The sequence below is a fragment of the Bos mutus genome, chromosome 8, assembly GCF_027580195.1.
Source record: "Bos mutus isolate GX-2022 chromosome 8, NWIPB_WYAK_1.1, whole genome shotgun sequence".
Classification (NCBI taxonomy): Eukaryota; Metazoa; Chordata; class Mammalia; order Artiodactyla; family Bovidae; genus Bos; species Bos mutus.
The window spans coordinates 99,509,608-99,534,338 of record NC_091624.1 but is presented as its reverse complement, the minus strand read 5'-3'; positions in this window follow the sequence as shown (position 1 = coordinate 99,534,338).

Sequence of the window (24,731 nt, the reverse complement as noted above, 5' to 3'; positions counted from 1 at the left end):
TATAATGGTAAGAGTTCAAGATAAAAAGCCTTAACAGTGGCAGAGAAAGGTAGATAATTGTGTTCAAGAAACCACCCATAAAACCATCAGCTAACTTTTCTGCAAAAACTTTGAGGCCAGAAAGGAATGACATGATATATTCAAAATGATGAAATAAGTATCTTCAAACAATTATATTCTACCTGGTAAGGCTATTTTTCAGATTTGAAGGGGAGTTAAAAAGTTGTACAGATAAGCAAAAGCTACTGATGTATAGAACAGTCTTTTGGACTCTGTGGGAGAGGGTGAGGGTGGGATGATTTGGGAGAATGACATTGAAACATGTATAATATCATATATGAAATGAGTCGCTAGTCCAGGTTCGATGCACAATACTGGATGCTTGGGGCTGGTGCACTGGGACGACCCAGAGGGATGGTATGGGGAGGGAGGAGGGAGGAGGGTTCAGGATGGGGAACACGTGTATACCTGTGGCAGATTCATTTTGATATATGGCAAAACCAATACAATATTGTAAAGTTAAATAATAAATAAAATTAAAAAAAAGAGTACAGCACCAATAAATGTTTTACAAAAAATGTTAAAGAAATTTCTCTAAATGCAAAAGAAAAGACTACAAGTAGAAATAAGAAAATTATATAAGGAAATATCTCCTTGGTAAAGGCAAACACACAGTAAAGATAGAAGACCAATCACTAATAAAGCTAATAGGAAGGTTAGAAGACAAAAATACTAAAATTGTCTATATCCACAATAAGTATTTAAGGGATACACAAAACAAAAAGATGTAAACTATGTCAAAAACTTTAAATGTGGGCAGAGAGGAGAAAAAAAATTAAGAAGATGGAAATTATATCAAGCATCTTTTATGACCACAACACTGTGAGACTGGAAATTAACTACAAGCAAAAAAGTTCAAAAAACACAAATATGTGAAGGCTAAACGATATGCTAGTAAATGATCAAAAGATCACTGGAGAAATCAAGGACAAAATTTAAAAATATCTGGAGATAGAACAAAGCACAATATTCTAAAATTTGTGGGACATGGCAAAAGTAGTCTTAAAAGGGAAGTTTACAGAAATTCAATTGTACCACAGGAAATAAGAAAAATCTCAAACAATTACCTAGAGGAACTTGAAAAATAACAACCAAAACCCACTATTAGTAGAAGAAAAGAAATCATAAAGATCAGAGTAGAAATAAATGAAAGAATAAAAAATTGATGCAAAAATCCTTAACAAAATTCTAGCAATCAGAATCCAACAACACATTAAAAAGATCATACACCATGATCAAGTGGGCTTTATCCCAGGGATGCAAGGATTCTTCAATATCCGCAAATCAATCAATGTAATACACCACATTAACAAATTGAAAAATAAAAACCATATGATTATCTCAATAGATGCAGAGAAAGCCTTTGACAAAATTCAACATCCATTTATGATAAAAACTCTCCAGAAAGCAGGAATAGAAGGAACATACCTCAACATAATAAAAGCTATATATGACAAACCCACAGCAAACATTATCCTCAATGGTGAAAAATTGAAAGCATTTCCTCTAAAGTCAGGAACAAGACAAGGGTGCCCACTTTCACCATTACTATTCAACATAGTTTTGGAAGTTTTAATACAACAATCAGAGCAGAAAAAGAAATAAAAGGAATCCAAATTGGAAAGAAGAAGTAAAACTCTCACTATTTGCAGATGACATGATCCTCTACATAGAAAACCCTAAAGATTCTACCAGAAAATTACTAGAACTAATCAATGACTATAGTAAAGTTGCAGCATATAAAATCAACACACAGAAATCCCTTGCATTCCTATACACTAATAATGAGAAAACAGAAAGAGAAATTAAGGAAACAATTCCATTCACCATTGCAACGGAAAGAATAAAATACTTAGGAATATATCTACCTAAAGAAACTAAAGACCTATATATAGAAAACTATAAAACACTGGTGAAAGCAATCAAAGAGGACACTAATAGATGGAGAAATATACCATGTTCATGGATTGGAAGAATCAACATAGTGAAAATGAGTATACTACCCAAAGCAATTTATAGATTCAATGCAATCCCTATCAAGCTACCAACAGTATTCTTCACAGAGCTAGAACAAATAATTTCACAATTTGTATGGAAATACAAAAAACCTCGAATAGGCAAAGCGATCTTGAGAAAGAAGAATGGAACTGGAGGAATCAACCTACCTGACTTCAGGCTCTACTACAAAGCCACAGTTATCAAGACAGTATGGTACTGGCACAAAGACAGAAATATTGATCAATGGAATAAAATAGAAAGCCCAGAGATAAATCCACGCACATATGGACACCTTATCTTTGACAAAGGAGGCAAGAATATACAATGGATTAAAGACAATCTCTTTAACAAGTGGTGCTGGGAAATCTGGTCAACCACTTGTAAAAGAATGAAACTAGACCACTTTCTAACACCATACACCGAAATAAACTCAAAATGGATTAAAGATCTAAACTTAAGACCAGAAACTATAAAACTCCTAGAGGAGAACATAGGCAAAACACTCTCTGACATACACCACAGCAGGATCCTCTATGACCCACCTCCCAGAATATTGGAAATAAAATAAAAAATAAACAAATGGGACCTAATTAAACTTAAAAGCTTCTGCACATCAAAGGAAACTATTAGCAAGGTGAAAAGGCAGCCTTCAGAATGGGAGAAAATAATAGCAAATGAAGCAACTGACAAACAACTAATCTCAAAAATATACAAGCAACTCCTACAGCTCAACTCCAGAAAAATAAACGACCCAATCAAAAAATGGGCCAAAGAACTAAATAGACATTTTTCCAAAGAAGACATACAGATGGCTAACAAACACATGAAAAGATGCTCAACATCACTCATTATCAGAGAAATGCAAATCAAAACCACTATGAGGTACCATTTCACACCAGTCAGAATGGCTGCGATCCAAAAGTCTACAAATAATAAATGCTGGAGAGGGTGTGGAGAAAAGGGAACGCTCTTACACTGTTGGTGGGAATGCAAACTAGTACAGCCACTATGGAGAACAGTGTGGAGATTCCTTAAAAAACTGGAAATAGAACTGCCTTATGATCCAGCAATCCCACTGCTGGGCATACACACTGAGGAAACCAGAAGGGAAAGAGACACGTGTACCCCAATGTTCATCGCAGCACTGTTTCTAATAGCCAGGACATGGAAGCAACCTAGATATCCATCAGCAGATGAATGGATAGGAAAGCTGTGGTACATATACACAATGGAGTATTACTCAGCCATTAAAAAGAATACATTTGAATCAGTTCTAATGAGGTGGATGAAACTGGAACCTATTATACAGAGTGAAGTAAGCCAGAAGGAAAAACATAAATACAGTATACTAACGCATATATATGGAATTTAGAAAGATGGAGCAATAACCCAGTGTACGAGACAGCAAAAGAGACACTGATGTATAGAACAGTCTTATGGACTCTGTGGGAGAGGGAGAGGGTGGGAAGATTTGGGAGAATGGCATTGAAACATGTAAAATATCATGTAAGAAACGAGTTGCCAGTCCAGGTTCGATGCACGATACTGGATGCTTGGGGCTAGTGCACTGGGACGACCCAGAGGGATGGTATGGGGAGGGAGGAGGGAGGAGGGTTCAGGATGGGGAACACATGTATACCTGTGGCAGATTCATTTTGATATTTGGCAAAACTAATACAATTATGTAAAGTTTAAAAATAAAATAAAATTTAAAAAATAAAATAAAATAATATTTTGTAAAGTCAAAAAAAATTGATACCTTAATAAGATCAAAAAAACTAAAAGCTGGTTCTTTGAAAAGATAAACTGATACACCTTTAGCCAATCTCATCAAGAAAAAAAGAGAAGGTCCAAATCAAAAATATCAGGAAGGAAAGAGAAGTTACAACTGACACCACAGAAAAGCAAAAGATCATAAGAGGTTACTTTGAACAATAGACATCAACCACTTTAATGGACAACCTAGAGATAAATTCCTAGAACTGTGTGTTCTCACAAGAATGAATTAGAAATAAATAAAAATATGAACAGACCAATTACCAGTGATGAAATTGAATAAGTAATAGTAAAACTCCCAACAAGCAAAAGTCTAAGGCCAGATGGCTTTGCAGGTAAATTCTACCAAATATTTAAGGAAGAGTTAGCCCAAATATTTCTCAAAATATTCTAAAAACTTGAAGAAGAATAAACATTTTCAGTCATCTTACTGGGCTGGCATCACCTTGACACCAAAGCTAGACAAAGTCACCATCTGAAAGAAAATTACAGGCCAATTTCACTTATGAACATAGATGCAAAGCTCTTCAAAAATACATTACCAAACTAAATTCAACAATATATTAAAAGGATCATACCACATGATGAAGTGTGATTTACCCCAAAGATAAATATGATTTGATGATTTATTTTTGAGATGAAGGATTTGATATCTTCAAATTAATCAACATGATCTACCACATTCAAAAATAAAGAATAAAAATCATCTGATCATCTCAATAAATGCAGAATAAACTGTGACAAAATTCATTATCCACTTATGATTACAAAAAAAGCTCTCAACAAAATGAGCATAAAGAGAATATATATCCACATAATATAGATCATATGTGACAAACTCACAGTCAACAGTGTTCTCAATAGTGAAAATCTAGAAGCATTTCTTCTAAGATCAGGAATAAGACATAGATGCCTACTCTTGCCACTTCCATTCAACACAGTATTGAAAAAAACTGGAATCAGACAAGAAAAATGAAAAGAATTCAAATTGGAAAGGGAGATAGATCTCACTGTTTGCATATGACAGAATATTATACATAGAAAATCCTAAAGCTAGCATCAAAAACTGTGAAAATAATAAATTCAGTAAAGTTGGGGGATATACAATTAATACAGAAATCTGTTGCACTTTTATAAATTGACAACAAACTATCAGAAAGACAAATAAGGAAGACAATCCAATATACAATTGTTTTAAAAAGAATAAAATACTTAGGAATAAACCCAACCAAAAAGGTTAAAGACCTGTACTCAGAAATCTATAAGACAATAATGAAAGAAACTAAAGATGACACAAACAAATGGAAAGATACATTGTGCTTATGGATTAAAAGGCTTAATATTGTTAAACTGACTACACTATCCTAGGCAATATATAGATTCAACACAAGGGTGTAGAGCAAAGGGAACGCTTGTGTACTGTTGGTGGGAATGTAAATTTTTGAAGCCACTCTGGAAAATAGTTTGGAGGTTCCTCAAAAACTTAAAAATGGAGCTATCATAAGATTCAGAAATTCCATTTCTGAAGAAAATAAAAACATTAATTAGAAAAAGAGACATGCAACCCTATGTTCATTGCACCATTATTTACAATAGCCAAGATAAGCAATCTAAATGGGAACAGATAGATGTATGGATAAAGATGTAATACATACATACACACAAGCACACACATCATGGAATATTACTTAGCCATAAAAAGAATACAATCTTGCCATTTGCAATCATGTAGATTGACCAGAGGCTATTTACTATGCTAACTAAGTGAAGTCAGACAGAGCAAGACAAATACCCTACAGTTTCAATTGTATATGGAATCTACAAAGTAAAACAAATGAACAGACATGAAAATACAAAAATTGATGTGTAGATGCAGAGTGCAAACTGGTGTTTGCTAGAGGGGAGGGTTGTGTGGGGATGACTGAATTAGCTGAGGGAGATTAAAGGGTACATACTTGCAGTTATAAAACAGGTAAGTCACAGGGATGGAATGTACAACAGAGGAATATTTTCAATAATATTATTAATAAATTTGGTGACAGATGATAGCTAGACTTTACATGGTGATCGTTTTGTAATGTATAAAAATACTGAATCACTCTGTTGTACACCTAAAACTAATATTTTAACTAAATTATAGTTTAATAAAATAAACAACTAAAAGCAGTGTTAAAGAGTAAAACTATATAGTAGAATAAAATTATGATAAATTGCCTCTCTTTTTAAATCAGATGTGCTTTAACAAATTATGACTATAAAATCTGTATTTGTAATGTATTGCCTTTTTCCTGTGAAACTTTTATTGCATAAACATCTTCTTTCATAAAGAAAAAACCCATTTTGGGACACCACCTCATGCCTGCCAGAATGGTTACCATCAAAATGACAAAAATTAACAAATATTGCTGAGGATGTGGAGGAAAAGAAATCCTTGTGGACTCCTGGTGTGGTTGTAAATTGGTACAACCATCGTAAAAAACAGTATGGAGGTTCCTCAAAAAATTAAAAATAAAACTACCATAATATTCAGCATTTCTACTTCTGAATGTAAACCTGAATAAAATGAAGCACTAATTCAAAAAGATATATGCAATCCTATGTTCACTGCTGCAATGTTATCAACAGCTAAGATATGGAAGCAACCTAAGTGTCCACTGATAGATGAATGGATAAAGAAGATGTGGTATACATAAACAGTGAATATTATTCAGCCATAAAGAACACAAATGAAATATTGTCATCTGAGACAATATGGGTGGATCTAGAGGGTGCTATGCTTAGTGAAATAAGCCAGACACAGAAAAAGACTGCATGAAATCATTTATATGTGAAAACTAAGAAACAAAACAAACTCAAATGAAATCAGACTCATCGATGTAGAGAACGAATAGGTGGTTGTCAGAAAAAATGGGTGGGAGAATGGGTAAAATAGGTAAAAGGGACCAAGAAATAGAAACCTCGACTTATATATTAAATAAGTCATGGGGATTAATACATAGCATGAAGAATATGGTCAGTAATATTGTAATAACTTTGTATGGTGGCGAATGGTTGCTACACTATGCTGGTGATCATTTCATAATTTATGCAAGTATCAAATCATCATGTAGTACTCCAAAAACTAACATAATATTGTACTTCAACTATATTTTAATAAAAATATTGCTTGTTTACTATGGTGACAGGTACTGTTCCAAGCGCTTATTTATTCGGGTTTCTGAGGTGGCTCAGAGTCAAGAATCTGTCTGCAATGCAGGAGATGCAGATTCGATCCCTGGGTTGGGAAGATTCCCCTGGAGAAGGAAATGGCAACCCACTCCAGTATTCTTGTCCGGAGAATCCAATGGACAGAGGAGCCTGGCAGGCTACAGTCCAGGGGGTCGCAAAGAGTCAGATATGACTGAGCAACTAACAATTTTCTTTTAAAGATACTATCATTTTCTGTGGTATCTTTTTAAGAAAACTGAGTTTAAGTTACCCAAGTCACAGAGTTAGTACAAGCTATCTGATTTTACAACTTGACTAACTTTTCAATAGTATGATACTTTACTGCTAGGGCTCTTAAAAATTATGCTTAAATAGATAAGAGATTTACATATTTCTTGATCAAGATGATCAAAGATTGGATGACCTTTGAACAGTGTGGGTTAGGGACCCTCACCCTCTGCGCATTCGATTATGCTTTATAATTTATGGGGCCCTGTGTATATGTGAGTCTTCCTTATTCGTGGTTTCACATTCACCAATTTAATTAACCTCCAATTGTGTAGCAATGTAACATTTACTACTGAAATATCCTTCAGGGGTCAACTGTATAAGAAAAAAAATTGCTCTCACTCTCCCGTCTTCCAAACACCAGTCACCTTGCTGTTACTTTTTTACTTTATAATGTATACTTTCCAGGTATAGCAATGTTTTAACTCGATTGTTATTGGATTAGAGTTACTTTACAATGTTGTGTTAGGTCCTGCTGTACAGTAAAGTGACTCAGCTGTACATGTACGTATATACACTCCTTTGAATTTTCTTCCCATTTAGGTCACCACAGAGCATCAAGTAGAGTTTCCTGAACTACACAGTATGTTCTCACTAGTTATCTGTTTTATACATAGCAGTGTATATGTGTCAACCCTTTTTTTTCAATACCAAAAGCAGAGACATAAAATATATACTGCTCTGAATTTCTTTATATTGTGTTTTGAGACATGTGGATCTACCTGTGTTTGTGTGTATTCTTAATAATCAGTCATGGAGATTGCATCACAGTCATGCATAAAGATACCTGTTTCTGTCCTCAGAGCTGGAGGAGCATAATTTAACAAATCCCTTTTTCTAGACACTTCGGTTGCATTGAATTTATTGCTTTTATTCCTTATGAACAATAACCTTGGACACATGTCATCTGGCATTTGATTTTCAGTGTAGCTGTGTGTATTGGTAACAGCTTTATTGAGAAATAACTGATATACAATAAACAGCCCATGGTGAAGCCATCATCTGATGCCTTGTAACATACGTGTATGACCGTGAAACCATCACCATGAGGTTTCCTTAGGCCTCTCTGTAATCCCTTTCTCTCTCCTTTCTCTCCCTTCTCCCACTCCCAAGCAGCCACTGACCTGCTTTCTGTCACTATGGATTGTTTTCATTTTCCATAATTGTATATAAATGTAACCATAAAGTTAGTCCTTTATTTCCCACTTTCTTTTAGTCAGCATTATTATTTTGAGATTCATTTGTGTAGTATTTATTAATAATAGTTTGTTGCTTTTTTTCCATTTTATTGATTCTTTGTTGTTTTATATTTTCTGTTTAATTCATTTATGTCTTAAATGTTTAACATTTCTTTTCTTCTAATTACTTTGCAGTTTTCCCATGTTATCCTACTTTCTTAAGGTAGAGGCTAAGACCATTAACTTGAGAACTTTGTTCTTTTTTAATTAATGGGGTTCAGTGCTATAAATTTCCTCTTAAATACTACTTTAAAGCATTGTATAAAATTTGATATTTAAAATATCTTTATTTAATTCAAAGTTATTTTAAAAATCCTTTTTGACTTATTCTTGACCTATGGCTTATTTATAAATGTGTTAGTTTCAAAATATTGAGGGATTTTCCTGTTATTTACTTCTAATTTAGCTCCTTTTGTGGTTCTAGGACATATTGTGTGTGGCTTACATCCTTTAAAAGTGGAAGTGGAAAGTGCAAATCACTCAGTTGTGTCTGACTCTCTGCGACCCCATGGACTGTATAGTCCGTGGAATTCTCCAGGACAGAATACTGGAGTGGGTAGCCTTTCCTTTCTCCAGGGGATGTTCCCAATCCAGGGATCGAACCCAGGTCTCCCACATTGCAGGTAGATTCTTCAAAGATTTGTTGAAACTTGTTTTATGGTCCAAAATATAGTCTAAATTGTTACAGGTTTCTTGTGTACCTAATGTTGTGTAAATAATAGTTGGATCATGTTGACTAGTTGTATTATTTAAATTTCTGCCTTTACTGATCTTGTATCTATTTTTCTGCTAATTAGTGGTACAAATCTCTAATTATAATTGTGGATTTGCTGTTTCCCTGGGGAATTCTGTTGTGTATTTTGAGGTTCAGTTATTGAGTACATAAATAGTATTGCTATGTTCTCTTAATAAAATTACCAACTTACATTATAAAATTGCTGCTGCTAAGTCACTTCAGTCGTGTCCGACTCTGTGCGACCCCATAGACGGCAGCCCACCAGGCTCCCCTGTCCCTGGGATTCTCCAGGCAAGAACACTGGAGTGGGTTGCCATTTCCTTCTCCAATGCATGAAAGTAAAAAGTGAAAGTGAAGTCGCTCAGTCTTGTCCGACTCTTAGTGACCCCATGGACTGCAGCCTACCAGGCTCCTCCGTCCATGGGATTTTCCAGGCAAGAGTACTGGAGTGGGGTGCCATTACCTTTTAAAAAGTCCTTGATAATATTTATTACTCTGAAATATGTTTTCTGATGTTAATATATCCATTCCATATTTCTCTCCATTAGTGTGAGGATGGTATACATTTTTATTATTTAATGCATTTGAACCTTGTATTTAAAGTTCTTTTCCTGTAGGTTGCATATATTTGCACCCTACTTTTTAATTAATCTGACAACCTCTATTTTTTAATTGGGGTATTTAGGCCAAATTTAATGTAACTACTAACACGATTTGCTTTAAATCTGTGCTATAGCTAGTTTTTATTTGCTCCAGCTCTTCTTATTTTCATCCTTCATATTTTCTGCCTTCTTTGAAAGTGAAAAAGTGAAAGTGAAAGTCGCTCAATCGTGTCCAGCTTTTTGCGACCCCATAGACTATAGAGTCCATGGAATTCTCCAGGCCAGAATACTGGAGTGGGTAGCCTTTCCCTTCTCCAGGGGATCTTCCCAACCCAGGCAGGTCTCCCGCATTGCAGGCAGATTCTTTACCAGCTGAGCCACATGAATCAAATACTTTAATGACTTTATCTCCTTTTTTGCCTTATTATCTACAGCTCTATTTTCTATGTGACTGCTTTAAGGTTTATTGTTTACATACTTGTAAACTATATGCATCTATTTGCAGCTGATATTATGACACTCTACATGTAGTCATGGAACTCTGCGATAGTAAACTTCCACTTCTCTCCTCCCAATCTTCCTGCTGTTGTAGATTCATTACATTTATATAGGTTAAAATGTCATGTTACATTGTTAATTTTTTTTTAAAACAGTTATATTTTAATTAGCTTTTTAAAATGAGAAACTTTTTATATATTTGTATTTGTAGTTGCCCTTTCTGATGCTCTTCATTTCTTTTGTGAGAGTCTTTGCTGATGAGTCTTTTCAGCTTTTGTATTTACGAAAAAGTATTTCACCTTTGTTTTTCACAGATAGTAGTATAAAAGTCTGTGTTTTAGGATTCAATGAACTCTTGGAAAGCATTTTCTGCCTCTTGCTGGTTGTGGAAATGTTTTCTCTGCAAAAAATTGTTGAGATGCTTGAACAAGTGGTAGTCGGTTGATGAGAGGTCAGGTGAATATGGCAGATGAAGCAAACTTTTGAAGCCCGGTTTGTTAAACTTTTGATGCCTTGGTTATGCGCTGTGTGGTCGGGCACTGTTGGAGAGAGTAATCGGGCCCTTTCCGTTGATGAATGCTGGCTGCGGGCATTGCAGCTTCCAGCTCATCTCGTTGATTTGCTGAGCATACTTCTCAGATGTAATTGTTTCACTGGGATTCAGAAAGCTGTAGTGGATCAAATCACCAAACAGTGACCATGACCCTTTTTTGGTGCAAGTTTGGTTTTGGCAAATGCTTTGGAGCTTCTTCTCAGTCAAATCACTGAGCTGGTCATGCTTGGTTGTTGTATAAAATCCATTTTTCATCACACATCATAGTCTGATCAAGAAATGGTTCTTCCTTATTGCACAAAATAAGAGAAGACAACGCTTCAAAACAATTTTTTAAAATTTCCAGTCGACTCATGAGGCACCCACTTATCAAGCTTTTTCATCTTTCCAATTTGCTTTAATTGCTGAACTGCTGTAGAATGGTCAACACTGAGTTTTTTGGCAACCTCTTCTGTAGTTGTAGGAGGATCGGCTTTGATGATTGCTCTCGGTTGTTGTCAGTTCTGATGGCCAACCATTATGCTCCTTGTCTTCAAGGTTTTTGTCTCCTTTGCAAAACTTCTTGAATCACCACTGCATTGTACGTTCACTAGCCATTCCTGGGTCCAATGTATTGTTGATGTTGTGAGTTGTCTGCACTGCTTTATGACTCATCTTGAACTCAAATTAGAAAGTCGCTTGAATTTGCTTCTTGTCTAACGTAATTTCCCTAGTCTAAAATAAATATAAAATACACAGCAAGTAATAAATTATTAGCAAATCATAAAGTGAGAAATGTGCATTAAAATGATATAACAACATTTATTTAGAATGTATTCTAATAACAAATGACAAATTTCAACCATGCAAAAATCACAGTTACTTTGACTATGCCAAAGCTTTTGACTGTGTGGATCATAATAAACTGTGGAAAATTCTGAAAGAGATGGGAATACCAGACCACCTAACCTGCCTCTTGAAAAACCTATATGCACGTCAGGAAGCAACAGTGAGAACTGGACATGGAACAACAGACTGGTTCCAAATAGGAAAAGGAGTATGTCAAGATTGTGTATTGTCATCCTGCTTATTTAACGTCTATGCAGAGTACATCATGAGAAACGCTGGGCTGGAAGAAGCACAAGCTGGAATCAAGACTGCCAGGAGAAATATCAATAACCTCAGATATGCAGATGACACCACCTTTATGGCAGAAAGCGAAGAGGAACTAAAAAGCCTGTTGATGAAAGTGAAAGAGGAAAGTGAAAAAGTTGGCTTAAAGCTCAATATTCAGAAAACTAAGATCATGGCATCTGGTCCCATCACTTCATGGGAAATAGATGGGGAAACAGTAGAAACAGTGTCAGACTTTATTTTTTGGGGGCTCCAAAATCACTGCAGATGGTGACTGCAGCCATGAAATTAAAAGACGCTTACTCCTTGGAAGGAAAGTTATGACCAACCTAGATAGCATATTCAAAAGCAGACACATTACTTTGTCAACAAAGGTCCATCTAGTCAAGGCTATGGTTTTTCCAGTGGTCATGTATGGATGTGAGAGTTGGACTGTGAAGAAGGCTGAGCACCAAAGAATTGATACTTTTGAACTGTAGTGTTGGAGAAGACTCTTGAGAGTCCCTTGGACTCCAGGGAGATCCAACCAGTCCACTCTAAAGGAGACCAGTCCTGGGTGTTCTTTGGAAGGAATGATGCTAAAGCTGAAGCTCCAGTACTTTGGCCACCTCATGCAAAGAGTTGACTCATTGGAAAAGGCTCTGATGCTGGGAGGGATTGGGGGCAGGAAGAGAAGGGGACAGCAGAGGATGAAATGGTTGGATGGCATCACTGACTCAATGGATGTGAGTTTGAGTGAACTCTAGGAATTGGTGATGGACAGGGAGGTGTGGCGTGCTGAAATTCATGGGGTTGCAAAGAGTCGGACATGACTGAGTGACTGAATTGAACTGAACTGAATATACACAGGGGGCACTCAATACAGGAACAGATGGATCTTTGTCATCAATGGGAGTAATTAACCCTAGTCTGAGAACTGCTTTAGTCTCATTTAACAAGTCTTAAAAGCAAGACCCCAAATAAACTGTCTTTCAAGTGACAACCACATTTCAGAATAAAGCTCAAGAGTATTTATAGGAATAAAAAAAGTATCTAGCACCCAACAAAGTAAAATTCACTAAATTAGGCATCCAATCCAAAATTACTAGATATACAAATAAGCAAAAAAATATAGTCCATGTAATTAAAAAAAATCAATGTAAACTTACCCCCCCCAAAAAAAACACATGAAAATTCAGTTTTCAGATGTAACTAAGTTTACATTTATTCTTTGCACCTGACTCTTTCTGCCTTCATGGAGATGTGTCCTGGATCCCTCATTGTCCCTGCTGTCACTCATCTCTGGTCATTCCAGTTCATCTTGATCCATTCTAATGTTTTATTACCTTTAGGTAGAATAGACGATATGTATTGTGAGAAGGAGTTAAGACTCCAGGAAAAGACTCTGGAAAACATATAAAATCTGTATGTGTCCTCTCAGTAGACTTTAGGTCTTGCATTCCAATTATTCCTCTAAAGGTAGAAGAAATATTACCAGAAATCCTACCATATGAAAAAATAAAATGAATACTGCTTTAACCCTAAAACTTGTTGGTTTTATTTTATTGTATATCTTGGACATTTATAAACACTGATTATCTTACTTTTTAAAAATAGTGCTTAGTATACATGTTAAAATGGATCATAATTTAAGATAATTTTTTTATGAACATTTGTTTAGTTTCCAGATGTTTTTCTAACATAGGTCTAAGGTATCTTATCTGTAATTCTGAAACCCAGAAAGCACTTAAAATTGAAATTGATGATTGCAAGCAAGCAAAAGGTTTTCAGATCAGATCAGTTGCTCAGTTGTATCTGACTCTTTGCGACCCCATGAATCGCAGCATGCCAGGCCTCCCTGTCCATCACCAACTCCCGGAGTTCACTCGGACTCACATCCATCGAGTCAGTGATGCCATCCAGCCATCTCATCCTCTGTCGACCCCTTCTTCTCCTGTCCCCAATCCCTCCCAGCATCAGAGTCTTTTCCAATGAGTCAACTCTTCGCATGAGGTGGCCAAGGTACTGAGTTTCAGCTTTAGCATCATTCCTTCCAAAGAAATCCCAGGGCTGATCTCCTTCAGAATGGACTGGTTGGATCTCCTTGCAGTCCAAGGGACTCTCAAGAGTCTTCTCCAACACCACAGTTCAAAAGCATCAATTCTTCGGCGCTCGGCCTTCTTTACAGTCCAACTCTCACATCCATACATGACCACAGGAAAAACCATAGCCTTGACTAGACAAACCTTTGTTGGCAAAGTAATGTCTCTGCTTTTGAATATGCTATCTAGGTTGGTCATAACTTTCCTTCCAAGGAGTAAGTGTCTTTTTATTTCATGGCTGCAGTCACCATCTGTAGCGATTTTGGAGCCCAGAAAAATAAAGTCTGACACTGTTTTCCACTGTTTCCCCATCTATTTCCCATGAAGTGATGGGACTGGATGCCATGATCTTTGTTTTCTGAATGTTGAGCTTTAAGCCTACTTTTTCACTCTCCACTTTCACTTTCATCAAGAGGCTTTTGAGTTCCTCTTCACTTTCTGCCATAAGGGTGGTGTCATCTGCATATCCGAGGTTATTGATATTTCTCCCGGCAATCTTGATTTCAGCTTGTGTTTCTTCCAGTCCAGCATTTCTCATGATGTACTCTGCATATAAGTTAAATAAACAGGGTGACAATATACAGCCTTGACATATTCCTTTTCCTATTTGGAACCAGTCTGTTGTTCCATGTCCAATTCTTACTGTTGCTTCCTGACCTGCCTACAAATTTCTCAAGAGGCAGATCAGGTGGTCTGGTATTCCCATTTCTTTCAGAATTTTCCACAGTTTATTGTGACCCACACAGTTAAAGGCTTTGGCATAGTCAATAAAGCAGAAATAGCTGCTTTTGTGGAACTCTCTTGCTCTTCCCATGATCCAGCGGATGTTGGCAATTTGATCTCTGGTTCCTCTGCTTTTTCTTAAACCAGCTTGAACATCAGGAAGTTCACAGTTCACATATTGCTGAAGCCTGGCTTGGAGAATTTTGAGCATTACTTTATTAGCGTGTGAGATGAGTGCAATTGTGCAGTAGTTTGAGCATTCTTTGGCATTGCCTTTCTTTGGGATTGGAATGAAAACTGACCTTGCAGGTATATAAAAATTTCTCTTAAAAAAAATACCAGTTTACATGCCCTCTGATACTGAATTTTATGATTTTATTAAGCTTTCACCAGACTTAAAAGTTGAAAAAGTAGCTATTGAATTCTTTAATGATTAAGAATGTTGAGAATTTTATAGTCTTACTGAGCATTTATATTCATTCTCATATGAGTTAACCTCATACTTTTACCCAATTTTCTACTGGGTTGAAAGTTGTATCGAATGTTGTTGTTGTTCAGTTGCTCACTCATGTCCAAATGTTTGCAGCCCCCATGGACTATAGCCCACCAGGCTTCTCTGTCCCTGGGATTTCCCAGGCAAGAATACTGAACGAGGTTGCCTTTTCCTTTCCTTGCTTAATGTATGTCTCTGAAATTAATTACAGATGATCTTCTGATATTGTTAATGGTAGAATTTTCTGTTTATTTACTTATTTTGTGGTGGAACTTCATCAAATTTTAAAATTTACTTTACATGATCAAGTTTATAAATCCCTCATGCTTCCTACACATTTAGTTCTATTATTGAAATGTTTTCTCACTACAGGATTAGACCATTCAAGAAATATGGCAGTCTTATCTTTCAGTGCTTTAAGAATGCCTGGGAATGAATTAAGATTGGTACAAAAATGTGGGAAAAAAGGATTATTATACATAAAGTGATAACTTATTTAAGTAAAATCAGGAACATGACTAGAATTTAAGCTGTGATTTACGCAAAAGCATCTCAGGTCACTGTCCTTAATGAGCACTGACAAGTATAGCACTTGTAGAAACAACTTATGCAATTTGTAAGTGACTCATATTATAAAAGTGATTTGCTGAAGATCTCACAGCTAACAATTCTTTCTTACTTCCTTGTTCCTTATGTGGAGCCTGTTAGTGCTAATGCAACTATCAGTTGAATTAAATAAATTAATTAATAGTTTATTATGACATTTTAAGTACTAATAAAATTTCTTGAGTGCTCAGGAAAACTAACTTCTAAGCAAGTTTTATAATCAACTTATTTATTACACTTTTATTAATACTTCAGTTTGGTGCATCTTGATCCAGACTTTAATTGAGTTACCCAGTATCACCTTCTTACCCTCTTCTAATCATCAACTACTACAAAGATCAAATTATAAAAATGTTGCATAGAACAAGAAAAACGTTTATCTTTTTCTCTTCTAGTCAGTAATCCCTCCAAGTTAACTGCTGTTTTGACTGTATTCCATCTATCTGTTTTACTTGTTTTAAGATATTTATGTAAATGAAACCATATAGTGTATGTATCCTTTTGTGTACCTACTCGAGATTATAGTTTTTGAGATTCACCCATGTTGAACCCTGAGGCCACGTCAGGGTTTGGAATTGAGGGCGAGCTATGTAGGAACTCTCTTTCATAAAAGAGAAGAAAATTTATAAGAAGATATGATTCCTTCTTACCAGGGGTGAGGTAAGGTACCCCTTAGAGAAGAGCACATAAAATTTGGGGAGGTCAACACCATTCTCTCTGTTCACTGACTTAGCATTGCTGAGCCCCTGCTCTAGAGTCCTTAATCCTCCAGGATCATTGGGAAAGGAATAAATGCTGAGTGAGGAGAGGCAGAGATGAGTGGTGGTGGTGCATTCTTTTATTTTTTTCTGGATTGCAGATTCTCTATGGGCTGAATGGAGGTTTTTGACAATGAAGTGTCAAGAGTAATTTTGTCAGCCCTTCTTCAGGATTGTTGTTGTTTGGTTGCTCAGTCATGTTCAACTATTTATGACCCTGTGAACTGCAGCATGCTAGGCTTCTCTGTCCTGCACCGTCTCCTGGAGCTTGCTCAAACACATGTCCATTGAGTCAGTGATGCCATCCAACAATCTTGTCCTCTGTCATCCCCTTCTCCTCTTGCCTTCTGTTTTTCCCAGCATCAGGGTCTTTTCCAATGAGTCAGCTCTTCACATCAGGTAGCCAAAGTATTAGAAATTCAGCATCAGTCCTTCCAATGAGTATTCATGGTTGATTTCCTTTAGGATTGACTGGTTTGCTTTCCTTGCAGTCCTAGGAACTCTTGAGTTCCTAGAGTTGTCGCCAACACCCCAGTTTGAAAGCATCAGTTCTTTGGTGTTCAGCCTTCTTTATTGTCCAACTCTCACATCCATATGTGACTACTGGAAAAACCATAGCTTTGACTAGTTGGACTTTGTCAGCAAAGTATTGTCTCTGCTTGTCAATATACTGTCTAGGTTTGTCATAGCTTTTCTTCCAAGGAGTAAATATCTTTAAATTTTCCCCAAGGTATCAATGAGTTTTGAGCAACAGGGCACATCTAGACAGTCCACATTGAGTGAAGGCTAGGAGGCATAAAGGGACTGCTCCCGAGAAGATAGAGTGCCCATACAGAAGGTATATTAGTTTGCTCGGGTTTCATAAGGAAAAAGACACAGACTGGGTGGCTTCAACAACAGGAATTTATTTTCTCACAGTTTCAGAGAATAGAAGTTTAAGATCAAGGTGTTGGCAATGTTGTTTCTTCTGAGGCCTCTCACCTGGGTTTGTAGCTGGGTGTGTTCTGGTTGGGTCATCTTATGGTTGCCCTTGGTCATTGTGTTGTCTGTCTCCTAATCTCTTCCTCTTATAAGGACAGAAGTCATATCAGATTAGGGCCAACTCATGCGTTTTAACTTCATTACCACTTCATTACTATTATTATTATTTTGCCATGCCCTTTGGCATGTGGGATCTTAGTCCCTCTACCAGGGATTGAACCCATGCCCCAGGCATTGGAAGCTCAGACTCTTAACCACTGGACCACCAGGGAAGTCACCTTAAACACCTCTTTAAAGACACTATCTGTAAAGGTAGTCACTTTCTGAGGTACTGAGTGTTATGACTTCAGTATGTGAATTTTCAGGGGACACAATTCAGCCCCTAGCAAAAGATAATCTCATAAGGCTTTTTGAAGAGCCCATCCCCACCCACATGCCACACAGAAGTGAGTCATGTCCAGAGAAGCAGAAAGGGAAAAAAAGAAACAGAAAGGTGAAAGTACAAACACATTCTCCTTTCGCCTGCCCAATCTCTCTCCTCTCTAAGCTGCTACTATTCTGTCCTAACCTGTGCTGGGGAGGAGAGGCAAGTAAGTGCTTCAGGACACTGACTCTTTAAATTAGCATTAAGATTTTAGGAACCAGGATGAACATTTTAATGACTAAACGAATTTAGATATTTATGAAAAGTGACTGAATGTTTTTTAAGGTATGGCAAGACCTATTGGATGCTCTTAACCCAGAATTAGAATCTCTAGGAGTGGTCCAGACAAAGTAATTTTGAAAACTCCCCATAGGATTCTAGTGAGCACCTGGCATTGAGAAACAGTACTTCGGGTATTAATCTTCTACCCACTGGGATCTTCATCATCAGTGAATACATCACTGCTCCTATATGAGGTCTCTGGTGACTCCAAGCTAATGCCACTCTCCCCTGCCTCGTTTCCCAGCCATAATTCATAAACCAGAGTAGCATTGTTCATACAGAAGGACTCTGCGACAAAATGCCCATTCACATTAAAACTTTCACACCTGATAGAAAATGTTTGGTTTTTCAGAATGTATTTGATTTGTCCTGGAGACCTGTAGGAAATGGGTATGTTGGCATTCACGTGTATTCTATTTGTGATTAAATCTTGTACCTTATCAATACCTTAAAATGTTGAGGGGTCAATTAGAAGTGTCACAAGCTTGCTCTGAAAATTCTGACTTGCTTCCCATTTGATCTCAAGGTTCCTAGGTCAAACTTTCAGTATCATTCTTGATTCATAATCTTTACCTATTATAATTCTTCCACACTCATCTACCTTCAGATCCTTGTACATGTAAGGTTGAGGCTCCTTTCTATCTCAGGAAATCACATCTTCCACACTGACTTTATTATCTAATTCTACTCCTAGAATTCCATTGAGGATATTTAGATCAATGTATTTTTTGGACAAGCAGCATCAACAAAAACTAGAAGGTTTTTAGAAATACAAAATGTCTTTTCTTGCTTTTCAGAATCTCTGTGGAAGTCACCCAGAAATCTATGTTTTAACAAGATCTTCAGAGAAATTTTATGCCCTCCAAAATTTCAGAAGCATTGTTCTAGGTCATCCTATAATGTTTCAAATAAGTCTTGAAATCTCAATGCCTCAACAGAATAAATGTTTATTCTTGGTGGTGGTTCCTCAATATAGATCAGGTGACTTCACTTAGGGGCTGTCCCCTGAGTTCGAAGATCCAAACTCCTTTAATTTTTTTCTCACCAACACGTCATGCCCATCAGCAGATGAATGGATAAGAAAGCTGTGGTACATATACACAATGGAGTATTACTCAGCCATTAAAAAGAATACATTTGAATCAGTTCTAATGAGATGGATGAAACTGGAACCTATTATACAGAGTGAAGTAAGCCAGAAAGAAAAACACCAATACAGTATACTAACACATATATATGGAATTTAGAACGATGGTAACAATAACCCTGTGTACGAGACAGCAAAGCAGACACTGTTGTATAGATCAGTCTTGTGGACTCTGTGGGAGAGGGAGAGGGTGGGATGATTTGGGAGAATGGCATTGAAACATGTATAGTATCACGTATGGAACGAGTCACCAGTCCAAGTTCGATGCACGATGCTGGATGCTTGGGGCTGGTGCGCTGGGACGACCCGGGGGAGGGTGTGGGGAGGGAGGAGGGGGGAGGGTTCAGGATGGGGAGCACAGGTGTACCTGTGGCAGATTCATTTTGATGTTTGGCAGAACTAATATTGTAAAGTTTAAAAATAAAATAAAATTAATTAATAAAAAAAAGAAAATGAAAAATTGAATGGGTTTTTCAAGATAAATCTTCAGAATAGCATATATCATTTATGCTCATGTGTCATATTCTAGAACTCAGTCATAATGCACCAACTGAACTGCAAAGGAGGCTGGAAAATTAGAGAAATGTGAGATTTTTGAGCATGGACTGTTTATGCACCAACTGGTCTTTGCTTGGTTCAGTCTGTTCCTTCTTCAGGTTACAGTAAATGTGTTACCTCCTCATGCAGATTTGATGCTGACAGCCATATTTGCTCCTTGTTAGACTTGAGGATATCAAAGGTTTAATTCTGATTAAAATAATTTGCATCTTTTTGATACATAGTGTTAACCAATTGCCCTTTAACTGTGCTTAAAAATGTAGACTCTCAGACTTTTAATTCTCACATTATTAAAAAATTATTTACCACCCTAATTTGAATCTCAGTTAAATTCTTAGAGAATTTTCACATATTCTGATGACTTTGTTCCTGAGATTTTCAGCCTTGTTCTTAATCTCACTTGCTGAGGCATTCCTTTGTCTATCTTTTTTTTTGGTAAGGACTTTTGCCATTTCTGAAGATATTCAGATTTTCCTGAAATGATGATTGTTTTAAAAAACTTTTTTTTTGACTGATAGAAGGTTTTTGAGTTAGTTATGGTGTGGGGTTTGTCACCGTTTGTATTTGCCATATTTCATCTTTTTGTGGTTAGTTAGTTTCCTGTCATACTAAGGAAGGCCTTCCTTACTCGAACATCATGAAAAGGTTCTCCATATTTCTCTACAACAACCAGGGTTGAAGAAAAAGAAAAAAAAAATCATTGGAATTAAAGACAATCTGATGGATATTAGAGAACTAATATATCTGAGAAAAGAAGACCATTCTTTTAAAAGAGTTAAAATGACTGGTTTTATGAAAGGCCAAAAGACAGAGTAGCAGCATCATTGACACATGAGTCCTTCAATAAGACAACCTGCTATTTGTGAGCTCTTGGCAAAGGGGATGTTTAAGAGAAATAACGCTCATCTTACAGTTTTGTCCCTCAGAGCACAGGGTGTTTATCTGATTCAGTCTCAGAGTCAGAAAAATTGACTGCCTATTTTTATAGTTCAGTTCAGTTCAGTTCAGTCGCTCAATTGTGTCCGACTCTTTGCGACCCCATGAATCGCAGCACGCCAGGCCTCCCTGTCCACCACCAACTCCCGGAGTTCACTCAGACTCACGTCCATAGAGTCAGTGATGCCATCCAGCCATCTCATCCTCTGTCATCCCCTTTTCCTCCTGCCCCCAATCCCTCCCAGCATCAGAGTCTTTTCCAATGAGTCAACTCTTCGCATGAGGTGGCCAAAGTACTGGAGTTTCAGCTTTAGCATCATTCCTTCCAAAGAAATCCCAGGGCTGATCTCCTTCAGAATGGACTGTAGGGTTCTATTATATAGCTTCTCAGCGGTCAGTAGAACTCATATTTGAGAATTTTCTCTTTCTGGTACACCTTATGGTTTTATACCCAGCAGGTATAAAATTTTAGGTTTTATACCCTAAATTGAATTTAAAATTAGATTAAAAACCTTACACTAGGTTACATAATGCTGTTGCTTCCCTATCATCACTGTAATCACTTAGCGAGCCTCTATTAGGAATTCATAGTTCCTTTCTGCAGCTTCTGTATCCTTCCACCCAGGATGCTTGCTTGTCTGTCTCTATCATCTCCAGAAGAGGCCGTAACAACCTTCTGCTTCATCCTGCTCTGTCTCTAGCCCGTTCATCACCTAATCTGTCTTGGTCTTCTTTTCCAAAGAAAAGAAGGATTTGGCTAAATCCTTTACCCTTTTCCTCTGTCCGTTTTCAAACTCTACTTAATCAAGCTTGATTGCACATCAAAGCTCCACCCAACCCTCAAGAAATAGGTCTCAGTGTAAAATGCATTTGACTTTTTGAGAAATTACTACAATACTGTCAGACAATCTACTAATTTCAAGTATTTGCATTCTTGGCTTTTATTTTTTTAATTAATTTTTATTTTTGTATAATTGCTTTGTTTTTCTCTATTTCTTTGCATTGATCGCTGAGGAAGGCTTTCTTATCTCTCCTTGCTATTCTTTGGAACTCTGCATTCAGATGCTTATATCTTTCCTTTTCTCCTTTGCTTTTCGATTCTCTTCTTTTCATAGCTATTTGTAAGGCCTCCTCAGACAGCCATTTTGCTTTTTTGCATTTATTTTTCTTGGGGATGGTCTTGATCCCTGTCTCCTGTACAATGTCATGAACCTCTGTCCATAGTTCATCAGACACTCTGTCTATCAGATCTAGTCCCTTAAATCTATTTCTCATTTCCACTGTATAATCATAAGGTATTTGATTTAGGTCATACCTGAATGGTCTAGTGGTTTTCCCTACTTTCTTCAATTTAAGTCTGAATTTGGCAATAAGGAGTTCATGGTCTGAGCCACAGTCAGCTCCTAGTCTTGTTTATTAACTATCCCAAAGCCTTTGACTGTGTGGATCACAATAAACTGTGGAAAATTCTGAAAGAGATGGGAATACCAGACCACCTGACCTGCCTCTTGAGAAACCTATATGCAGGTCAGGAAGCAATAGTTAGAACTAGACATGGAACAACAGACTGGTTCCAAATGGGAAAAGGAGTACGTCAAGGCTGTATATTGTCACCCTGCTTATTTAACTTATATGCAGGGTACATCATGAGAAATGCTGGGCTGGAGGAAGCACAAGCTGGAATCAAGATTGCCGGGAGAAATATCAATAACCTCAGATATGCAGATGACACCAACCTTATGGCAGAAAGTGAAGAGGAACTAAAAAGCCTCTTGATGAAAGTGAAAGAGGAAAGTGAAAAAGTTGGCTTAAAGCTCAATATTCAGAAAACTAAGATCATGGCATCTGGTCCCATCACTTCATGGGGAAATAGTGGAAAAAGTGTCAAACTTTATTTTGTGGGGCTCCAAAATCACTGCAGATGGTGACTGCAGCCATGAAATTAAAAGACGCTTATTCCTTGGAAGGAAAGTTATGACCAACCTAGATAGCATATTGAAAAGCAGAGACATTACTTTGCCAACAAAGGTTCATCTAGTCAAGGCTATGGTTTTTCCAGTGGTCATGTATGGATGTGAGAGTTGGACTATGAAGAAAGCTGAGTGCTGAATAATTGATGCTTTTGAACTGTGGTGCTGGAGAAGACTCCTGAGAGTCCCTTGGGCTGCAGGGAGATCCAACCAGTCCATTCTGAAGGAGACCAGTCCTGGGTGTTCATTGGAAGGACTGATGCTGAAGCTGAAACTCCAATATTTGACCACCTCATGTGAAGAATTGACTCATTGGAAAAGACCCTGATGCTGGGAGGGATTGGGGGCAGGAGGAGAAGGGGACGACAGAGTATCAGATGGCTGGATGGCATCACTGACTTGATGTACATGAGTTTGGGTAGACTCTGGGAGTTGGTGATGTACGGGGAGGCCTGGTGTGCTGTGATTTATGGGGTCACAAAGAGTCAGACATGACTGAGTGACTGAACTGAACTGATAGTTGCTTTACAATATTATATTACTTTCTACTATATGGCAAAGTGAATCACCTATACGTACACATATATCCCCTCTTTTCTGGATTTCCAACCCATCTAGGTGACAGTAGAGCACTGAGCAGAGTTCTCTGAACTATGCAGCAGGTTCTCATTCAGTTCAATTCAGTTCAGTTTGGTCACTCAATCGTGTCCAGCTCTTTGCGACCCCATGAATCACAGCACACCAGGCCTCCCTGTCCATCACCAACTCCCGGAGTTCACCCAGACGTCCATAGAGTCAGTGATGCCATCCAGCCATCTCATCCTCTGTCGTCCCCTTCTCCTCCTGCCCCCAATCCCTCCCAGCATCAGAGTCTTTTCCAATGAGTCAACTCTTCGCATGAGGTGGCCAAAGTACTGGAGTTTCAGCTTCAGCATCATTCCTTCCAAAGAAATCCCAGGGCTGACCTCCTTTATTTTATACACAGTATCAGTAGTATGTATTAACACATGTCAGTCTCAGTCTCCCAATTCATTCCATGCTCCCCCTTTTCTCTTAGCTTTTTTTTTTAACTCCCCAAATCAGTAGCTTTGCACACTGTTTGCTCTGGAAGAATAAACTAAATTTTATTTAATTTCAACTTTGTGCCAGCCCATTGAAAAAAAATTTTAACTATATTTATAGTTTATAACATGTATGATACATATAATCCACATGTTAATTATTCAATCACAGAAAGGTTGAATTCCTTCTTTAAAACCCATGGAAGAAACTTGATTTATATAGCTCCTTGCAGGAATTTATTGATGATGATATGATATATATTATTAATAATATGTATTTAGTAAGTAAAATACCATTCATATTGCTCTGCTCTTTATTACATAATAATATGTCATCTTCTTTCCATATGAGGCATACAGATCTATGTCATCTCTTTAAGGGCTGCCTGGGGTTTCAGTGCATAATTATGTTCATTTATTTACCTGGTCCAGAGCAGACACAGATTCTCAGTGTTCCTGACTCCAAAGCTAATGCTCTTTCTCCAACATAATGTCTAGAAAATCAGAGTCCACTCATTGAATTTGACAGATAAAGTTACTGAGGCCAGAAACAGATCAGGTAACTAGCCTGAGGTCATGCCAGAATTGGAGAAGGCAATGGCAACTCACTCCAGTTCTCTTGCCTGGAAAATCCCATGGATG